The 10118-nt window shown below is 37.9% G+C and overlaps 1 non-coding gene across 1 annotated transcript; it reads right to left on the reverse strand.

The window, feature by feature from the left end:
• Positions 1 to 2874: 2874 nt before the first annotated feature.
• Positions 2875 to 2981, reverse strand: LOC141616092 (small nucleolar RNA R71). Its single transcript, XR_012530465.1, has one exon. It is a non-coding gene; the product is annotated as a small nucleolar RNA R71 (small nucleolar RNA).
• Positions 2982 to 10118: the final 7137 nt, after the last annotated feature.

The following is a 10118-nucleotide window of genomic DNA, read 5'->3' on the forward strand; positions in this document are numbered from 1 at the left end:
ACCTGACATCCTTCCACCATCAGCTCTGCCCCATGCATCAACATAAAATCACCTTGACTCGAATTCTCAGCAGCTCAACAACCACCATTCCACCATTAACCACCATCAACCTCCTGCAAATTCGTTCAACCATGGCTGCAAATCCCGAACTCGGGATAAAAGTCCGAGTTCAATTCCCCCGAATCATTTCATCACCAGCCACTATTCACACACTAATTACATTTTACCATCATCACCATCATGCTCAACCATGCTACATCACCATTATCAATCAGCCCCCGTGAAACCAATAGCCCAACATCAATACGTCCCATGCATCTCGCCTTCTCCTCTGCTTCATCGTCATCATACAATAATACACAGCACAACAGCAACCACGACTCATTTATATCATCATGCTTCATCATCAAAATTGGAAACAATTGTTTCCCAGATGGCCCACCGGCTGCCGCCCTCATTACCGGCTGGAAATACATGAAATATTCCCCTTTTGTTTCAGAGAACTCCCAGACGGTCCCTCACCGGCCACCGGCAGGCCGACTCCCAACTCGTACAGATCTCAAATGGATCCTCCGCCGGTCAACCGTCTGCCTGTCACCTCACCGGATCACACACCCTATTAATTCAACCTCTTTTTTCAAGGGGATTCCCTGCCGGTCATCCACCGACGGACGGTGGACAGGCTGGGAGAACATATGCTGCTTGTTGTCCGTTGATTCCGTCCCTTTGTTTTGTTTTTGTTTTGTTTAATCCTTTTCCCATTTTTTTTTGTTCAAGTACCGTGTATTTGGGTGGAAGGTGAGGGAGGTTTAGATTATTATTATTATTATAATTATTATTAGTATTATTAGTATTAGATTACTACTATTATTATTATTATTAAAGTAGAGTATAAATTCACTTACCTCACATTAGTATACATGACCTTACCTTAGACACTACCAAATAGAATTAGTTTACCTTATCTTAGATTATTTTCTCCTCTCAACATTTGTAAAACCCTAATAGTTCTCCTCTCTCAATATTTTTTCAATTAAATTTGTAATCTTTACTTAATATTAGTGTAATTATTCTCTAGTTTATCCAAGTTCATCTCCTTTCATTAGTTTACATTTAAATTTTGGGTTGTATTTGGAGAATTGAAGAATCCTTCCATTATTATCCAAACTTGTTCATTTCCTCTTAGTTGGTATAATTCTCATCTTTTGTTTACATTTACTTCATTAGTTTACATCTTTTATGTTGGTTAATTTTTATTCACTCAAAGTTACAATCTTTATCATGCTTGTTTGTATTTTGTTGGAAATTGTTGGTAGTTTCTTATCCATGTACATGTGTGAGTAGTCTCATCTAGAGTTTAGGGGGATCTTGGGTCATTAATGGGTGTAAAATTGGGTTATTAACATTTGGAATTGGGTGATTACTTGGCATTTACTTTCATGCATATGAAGTGCCCGATGAAATGTTTGAACGAAAATTTGAGTCTTTGATTAGCATGTTTAACTTATCTTGGTGCATTATGCTATTGGATGGTCTTTATGCTATGATTCGTAGATCGATCGGTCTTGTTCTCATTCATATTAAGTCTTCGTAGAATCGTTTGAATGAAAGTTTGAACCTTTCTTTGACATGTTTGACTTGTCTTGGTGCTTATGCTATTGGAAGGTCTATATGTCATGTTAGTGCTGAGTTCATCTTAATTAAGTGACAACTTGTTAATGAACATAAAGTGACTAGGAAATTAGTCTTAATTCCTTGACCATTGTCATCACCCATATCTTGTTTTAATCTTGTTTTATGCCCTCCTACCCAAGTTAACCTGAAGACTCTAGTTCTCCCATTAATTGAATACAACTACATTTAGTTTAATTTTATTTAACTCGTTTGCATCTTAGTTTACAATTAATCAACCCCTATCATTTGTTCGAATGAACTAAAGACTTAAACAAACCAAGTATCTAACCCCCACCATCTTTGTGTTCGACCCCGATTAAATACTACATTTTAATTGGGTTTTATAAATTACTTTTGATAAGGGTGTGACGACTTTACCCTCCTATCAAAATGGCGCCGTTGCCGGGGATGGTGTTAGGTTATGCTTAGCTAGTTAAAGTCTTAGCTTTAGTCTTAGTTACTTGTTGTTTGCTTTAGTAGTTGTGTGTTTCTTGTAGAGTGTGTGATTTTTGCCTTACCCTAGTGTGTAAAAGCACTAGGAGTCTTACGGTTTGTCAAGTGCATGCCTAGAAGGAACCATCAAGCTTTGTTTTTTGACTCCGACTCCGAAAGGCTTTTTCGAGCCTTAAGGAATAAGACTATTGCAAGAGTTAGAACCTCCACTCAAGCCACTTCGAACCAAGCAAATTCATCCACCCAACCTACTATTGAAGACACACCACCACAACAACCAAACGACATCATTGATTCTTCACTAGAAAATCCTTTCCACAATTTTCAAATCCCAATTACACCACCTCAAACACCACACCCTCAAATACTAAACCCACCACCTCCAATGGCTTTACTAGACCACAATCGCCTTAACCACAATGATGCTTGTGACCCAATTAATTTCGGCACATTGGCTCCCAACAACTTTGAGATGCACCCCGCCCAAGTGGGGTTGATTGAAAGAGACTTGTTCGGAGGACAAATTGAAGAAGATGCTCATGCTCATCTAAAAAAGTTCAAGATAAAAGTCTCTATGATGAAAAAGAACGGGGTATCCGAAGATACACTAGGGATGATGTTGTTCCCATTCTCCTTGACGGGTAAAGCAGACTGACGGTTGAATGTTCACCCTCCGACACATTCACAACTTGGGACGCTTTAGCCAAGGCATTCATAGCCAAGTACTATCCATCATCCAAGACTGACATGCTTCAAAATGAATTCCACACTTTCCAACAAGAGGATGGAGAATCCTTGGGTGAATCATGGGATAGATATCAAGACCTTATCGCTAGTTTCCCTCACCATGGAATTCCGGATTGGTATGTCGCCCAAACCTTCTTATAAACCTTGTTGACAAGAACAAAAGAAATGGTGAATGCCTTCGTGGGAGGGATATTCGATCATTTGGGTGATGAGGAGGGCACGACTCTAATCGAGAAAATTGTGGACTCCGAGGCAAATTATGGCACAAGAGTGAATATCTTGAGAAGAAATAAGCACCCTCCCGAACTCTTAGTGAATGTGGAGACTAATGCTAAGCTTGATATACTCACCAAAAAGCATGAAGATTTGAGTAAGAAGAAGCAAGTGAACCAAGTAAATCAAACTACCACTTCTCATGGACCATCCATGGAGGAAGTGACGCAAAGATCAACATATGAGTCATGTGGAGGGATGAGTCACACTTATGAAGTATGTGCAAATAACCATCATAACAACTTTGATGGGAACAATGTGCAAGAGGTGAATGCTTTTCAAGCATTTAACAATTTCTCTAACCGTCCACATAGGCCCTCATTCATCAACAACCAAGGATCAAACCAATGCTTTGCCAACCAGCCTCAAACATACCAAGATTATGGGGGTAACCAAGGGAACTAAGGTAATCAAAATTTTTACCAAGAAAACCAAGCCAACCAAAGGTTTGGTCAATGATTCAATCAATGGAACAACAACAATAGATTCAATCAAGGATACAACAATAACCAAAGGTATAACCAAGGACAAAATCACGGGTTTAACCAAGGTTACCAAGGGAACAACTAAACTTCTAACTTTAGAGATCAAGGATATGACTTTACTCTTCCAATTTTCAACCAACCTTTCAACCAAATAGAAGATGCTAAATATGACAACTTGGTGAAGTTGATAGCGGATTTGGCAAGTAATACCCAACAACAAATCAAGAATCTTGAAGCTAAGGTGGCTTCTCAAGCTCTCATAAATCCTCAAAGACCACCGGGTGGATTTCTAAGACAAGGGCAAAATCCAAGGGACCCTATAAAGGCAAAGGAAGTTAATGCTATCATGGTGGGAGTTGAAGAGGAAAGAGAAAAGTCATATGGTTTGCCAAGTCAAGATGAGTTATCATACACTACTCCCTTTTCCATGGCTATGGAAACATTCCAAGAAGTTGACCATGAGCCCGAAAAAGAGAGCATGGGAAGCTTTGTGCTTGAGCAAATAATGACAATTCATGGTACAAGCTTGGATGTTGAAGTCGACCCGGATGAGGGAGAGATGGTTATGGCTACACCAACCACTATGAGTGAAGAATTTAAGCTTGAAGAAATTGTGGAAGCACCAAATGTGATGGTAGAAGTTGAGAGGAGCCCGGAAAAAGAAGAGCTGATCATGGTAGAAGAACACTCTTTGGCCAAGCAAGAAGGGGCCAATGATACTTCAAGGTATGACAAATTTATGGACTTGGTAATAAAAATGGAGACCTCCAATCCACCTTTGATGGAGATGCCTCATTACTCCGAATTCCTTGAAGAATTCATTTCTAGAAGAGTGGACATTAGTGACCATGAGCTTGATGCCTCAAGTAAGGAGTGCAATGTGGTAAAATCTAAAGAAATTTCCGTCAAACTTGATGACCCTGGGAGTTTTTCAATTCCATGTACCGTTGGTGACCAAAAGGTGGATAGTGCCTTGTGTGACTTAGGGGCAAGTGTCAATGTCATACCACTTACCCTTGTGAAGAGGTTGAATGTTTCAATCTTAGTCCGCACTTCCATTACAATCAAACTTGCCGATGGGACAATCGAATCTTCAATTGGGATTCTCAAAGATATCACGATACAAATTGGTAAGCTTTCAATTCCTACCGATTTTGTTGTGTTGGACATCCCTATGGGAAGACACTCTCGTGTCATTCTTGGTAGGACATTCTTAGCCACGGGAAGAGCTACCATAGATGTCAAAGAGGGACTATTATCATTCAAAGTCGGGAAGAAAAAAGTTGAATTCAAGCTACCACATGCTTCAAAGAAAACCGTGGTTCAAACCATGTTTGTCGTGGAAACTTTAGAACTCCATGAGAATGAAGATGAGAACATGGAACTCTTGATTGGTCATGAGCCGATAGTTGATGATGAGCCACCGACTAAATTCCTTGAATAAGAAGCGAATGCTAAAGACAAGTGTGGGGAAAAGGGCAAGACTTGGGAAATGGAAGTCGATGAATTTGAACTTGCCATACTTGGGGAGTTGAGGAGTGGTGAGAAAGAATATGATGTTCATAGTTTTGACACAAGCTTGGAAGAAATTGAAACTCTTCTATTGGGAAATGGTTTTATCCATATGGAGGATCAAGAAAGGAAGGAAAAAAGTGACAACATCATGAACCTCAATGTTGAGATGCTTGATGACAGAGACCCCAAAGAAGATTGATGCAATGATTCCTTGCACCGATTCTCCTTCCAAGCCAAAGCCAAAATCCGAGAAGAAGAAGCCAAAAAGATGGAGGAAGAAATAGAAAGAAAAGAGGGTACGTGACCCTAAGCTTGACAAGGAAGAAGAGCCGGTAAAAGAGGCTAAGGAAAAACTTGAAGAAGAAATGAACCGAAAATGGCAAGAGGTTCAAGATGCCATGAGTAAGTTGCATGATTTGATGATGAATGTGACACCCTTAAAAACTAGCCTTAACTAAATACGTAAATTCTACAGAAAAACTGGTAGGATATGTTTGTAAATGGTTCAACTAGTCCAAAAACCTGCAATTTCAAAAATTTTTCTTCCTAAACCATTCACAACCAATCCAACTCAAGAAGAGTGTCAACAACCCTGCAAAAGCTGATGAACTACTATACATACATAGCTAATGATAAGAAAAAGTAAAGATACAAACCCAAAATAGAAAAGGGAGACATATGTCCCTTCAAATTATATACAAAACCAAAATAGAAAAGGTTTACTAAAAGAATAGCTAAACTAGGTCCAAGGTTCCTTGCTCACTAGCTCGCCCGTGACCCCAACAAAGAATCAACAACCCACAATCGCATTTTATACAAACACGAAAGCCACAATTCAGTGGGGAGTAACTTCGAGTCCTCCCAGCCACGAATCGTCAAAATTAATGTAACATGTAGTAAAACATGTAAACAAGATGATAAATAATTCAATTATCAATTATTCTAACATATGAGCCCTAAACTGACCAAACTAAACTAACATGTGAAACATTTAACAAATTGTAATCCAAACTCTATCAACCATAGCCGGCTTGCATCTCACCCTCTATGATTCATAGAATCATCAAACAAGAAAGGGCAATATATCAAAGACATGCATAAGTTCTTAGTACGGTCAATAGTCACTTTGTAACTCGAGTCTATACCACGAGGTAGGGAAGGTAATCGAACCGGTATCTTGGCTCAGCGGTTAATATTAATAAAACATGGCCAAGAGACAACACAACCCTAGCCTAAAATCACAAGGAGACCTAGACATGCGGATACACACCACCGCACCCAAGACCCACAACTTTTTTTAAAACAAAGTGAAGTGAGTACCCTAAGGACACCACCGAAGGGTTGGCTAGTACTTAAGCTGACCACTTACTAACAAAATAAGTAACTGAGGTCATGCCCCAACTTGGATAAACATCCACTAGTCAGGAACACAAAGGCTATCAAGCAGTGAACATATACTCGTCAGAGACTATAAAGACCTATCTATGATGAAGGCCGAAATACTCACCTAGGACCTAGTCCCAGCTAGTCCCAGCTTGAATACTTTAGCCCACACCACACAAGACTCACCACACAAGTCATTTAAGACACCCACTTAACCATAAGAGGGCAAAAAGTCCTACTTACCAACATAAAATCTAATATTCTATCATGTGAAAGGCTATATAAATGTCTATATACAGCATACAATCCAACAGAATCCTCAATACTAATTTCTAATTCTAACAATAGTAATCATATTAAAGGCTTCAGGGAATCTAGGGCCATTTCTACAAAACAAGACACTATTAAATTCAATAAGCTATACATGTGAACTAAAGCTTGATAAATGGCCTAAAACAAGAAAAAGGCCGATTATCTAAATCATTCAACCGAATTTTTACCCGCAACCCCACCCCCGTGATGTGCGGGTCAAATTGCGGTGACCAATCACTCAATTAATCGACATCGCATCGACCAAAGGGACTAAGGCTCAGTTTTCGGCACAATCAACAAAATATTACAATTATCGCTATAAAATTCATTTTGAGCCTATGAATTACAATTTCATTGTGTAAACTATCCTAACATGTGATAACTATTATTATAAGCACAATTTTACCATTAACATATTTTTTTTTATTACTAGAATGATTCAATTCAAATTACTACCCACTTGTTACTTATACTAATCATAACATTAATCAACCTAAAATGATGAACAAAGCTTGGAATACCGCGAAACAAGCAACGGACCGACCCGGGCCAGCCGTGGGCTAGCCGTGGGCCTGCCACGGCCTGCCGGCCTGCTGCCCGTCACCCTATTCCTCTTTTTTTTTCCGTTTTTTCTTCATTTTAACTCGTTTTAACATCATCTAATCATTAATTAATCGTTCCATTACTAATATCCTAACTTAAACTAACCAAAAGGCATAAATTAAGCATGCATGCAACCATATTTTAACATGTGAAAATTATTACTTAAACCAAAAATCACATAACATCCAAAACAACAAAGATTGTGACGATAATCCGTCGAGTAACTCGAAATATGTTACCTTAAGCTAGAAAAAAGAGCAATTAGCACCTCAAACCCAAACCCTAACTAGCAACTATCCGCTATCTTCAATAATATACGAGTCCCCAAACTCGTCTTCCAATCCTTCACCTAAATAAACAATTAAAACACAATAATAAGCACATAAAACCGAATTTCCGAAAATTGGTCTTAAAACAACTTAATGAAAACTGAAATTAGAACATACTAAGTTGTAGATCTCGGCGAGGGGATTCCGGAAAGGTAAATTTCGTGAAAAACCGCTAAGAAACGAAGAATTTATGACGATTTTGGCTTGAAATTGAAGTAAAATGGTGTTTTGGTAAAAAGAAGAGTTGAGGAAGATGAAGGAAAGACCAAATCAGAAAAAAAAAAAGAAAAGAAAAGGGGAAGGGGCTGGTCCGCGGGAAAGGGAAGAGGAAAGGAGAAGAGCGGGATTTTTAGTCGGGATTTTTACGAGTCGGGTTTGACCCGTTTCGATAATAATTAAAACCGTAGGTCAAACGCAAATTCCGTCAAGACCAAAGTTCTTAAACACGAGATTACAATAAAATTGAGTATTCATACGACTCATTTCCAATTTCGTTTACCCAACGTTCAAAAGAATTGTTATTTTCCCCCCGATACGCCCTTATTTCGAAATAAAAAGTTTTACACAGTTTAAACTATTTTTAAACATTTCAAAACTATCAAAATAAATACTTTTCTTCAAAATATAATAAAATTATATTTCTTTGAATTATTTTTACTTTAAATACATTAATGTCAAATTTTACTTGATTAATTAATTATTTTCGAAATATATTAACGGTCCGAAATTTACGGGGCGTTACAATCACCCCTCCTTTTAAAAAGTTTCGTCCTCGAAACTTAGAAGGAGAAATTATAGTAATAAGAAAATATAGGTATCTTTTCAATGAAACGGTGATACTCTTGCTGATCAGACAAGAACATCCATATTCATATCAAGATATAAAAATTATTTCTACACCAATAAATGAGAAAACCCATTATTGGGACGTCTCCAACAACGAGATTTAACATTCACTAATGTTAAAACCATTGAAAATCATAAAAGCATTTTCAAAATTTTAGTTTAAAGTTCTATAATAAGAATAATAATCAAAGGAGCTGTATAAATTTCATGAGGTAAGAATTGAAGTCGAACCTAAATGGGTGTCAAAGACGGAGTTTCATAGGTTACCAACATCAAACTTATGAGAGGAGTATGATGAAGTAAAGAAAAGAGGTATGAGCAGTAACGCTCATGATCAAGGAAGAAGGAAAATCAGACAACAAGGGAATGCCAGACACTTTTATCACAAACTACAACAACACCCAAAACGGTTCCAAAAACTTCCTAACAACAAAACTCATAATCACATCACTCCCAAGGATTTCCTCAATTGCTTATGTCACCTCATCCTAATCTATTCCCTGAAACAAGGTATTCCACTATAAGCGTGATCTCATCGTTCCAAATTCTCAAACATCCAGAAACAACTTCCACAAGCATAAGGTCAAAGCTTCCAACAAAGCTATATTCGTATCCAACTAGTGTCAACTATGGTTTCTTCAAAAAGTAAACCTTCAATCAAGAATCCCAATATCAAGCTATAAACTCCAAGAGAAAGTTCCTCAAATATCCCACAAGATTCTTATTTCAAAACAAGGTAGTAACATATCAACCCCAAACTCTGAAAAATCAATAGGATCTCAAGTTTTCTATCCTTTTGCTTATTAAGGATTGCCAAAAGCGGATCTACACTCAGCTACAACATCATCCCATCATCTCAAGTACTCAATGCGATATCAAGGTCTATAAATCTATAGGGCTAACAAATTCTTCTCAACACTGAGTCTCTCTCAACTCAAGAACTCTCAAGAGCCAACTAATACCAAATCACATCACCAATCCATTCTGGTCATCAACATCCCCAAGGAGTATTCTTTCCAATTTGATATCCTAAACTTACTTACCATCAAATTCTCAAGGAACAAGGTCATAATTGTAACAAAACCATAAATTGAAATTATGTTCCTTAGCCTAACAATTGGTGTCAACCGTACCATTACCCTTTCTAGTTTCCAAAACAAGTGCTAAAAACCTCCCAATAAAGTAGCTTACTCCCTCTTTCATACCATACCTCAAGTAGTAATCAAAATCACTCACTAAAACCAACTAATAAACCCACATTTAACATTTCTCATATGGTAACATATACATTATCAAACCCTCATCTCCAAAGTGATTATGGAAGCCAATCACAATCCCGACTACTTAGTCAATCCTATATCCTCAAGTCACATCTCACTAACTCCGTAAACATGGTCAATAAGGTACCAACTATACTATGGAGATAAGGAGTGATAAAGGAATAGAGAAACGGTAAAATATTTTCAAAGGGTGCATGAACCAGACAAGTTAGGAAACT

Source organism: Silene latifolia, chromosome 11, assembly GCF_048544455.1.
Source record: "Silene latifolia isolate original U9 population chromosome 11, ASM4854445v1, whole genome shotgun sequence".
Classification (NCBI taxonomy): domain Eukaryota; kingdom Viridiplantae; phylum Streptophyta; class Magnoliopsida; order Caryophyllales; family Caryophyllaceae; genus Silene; species Silene latifolia.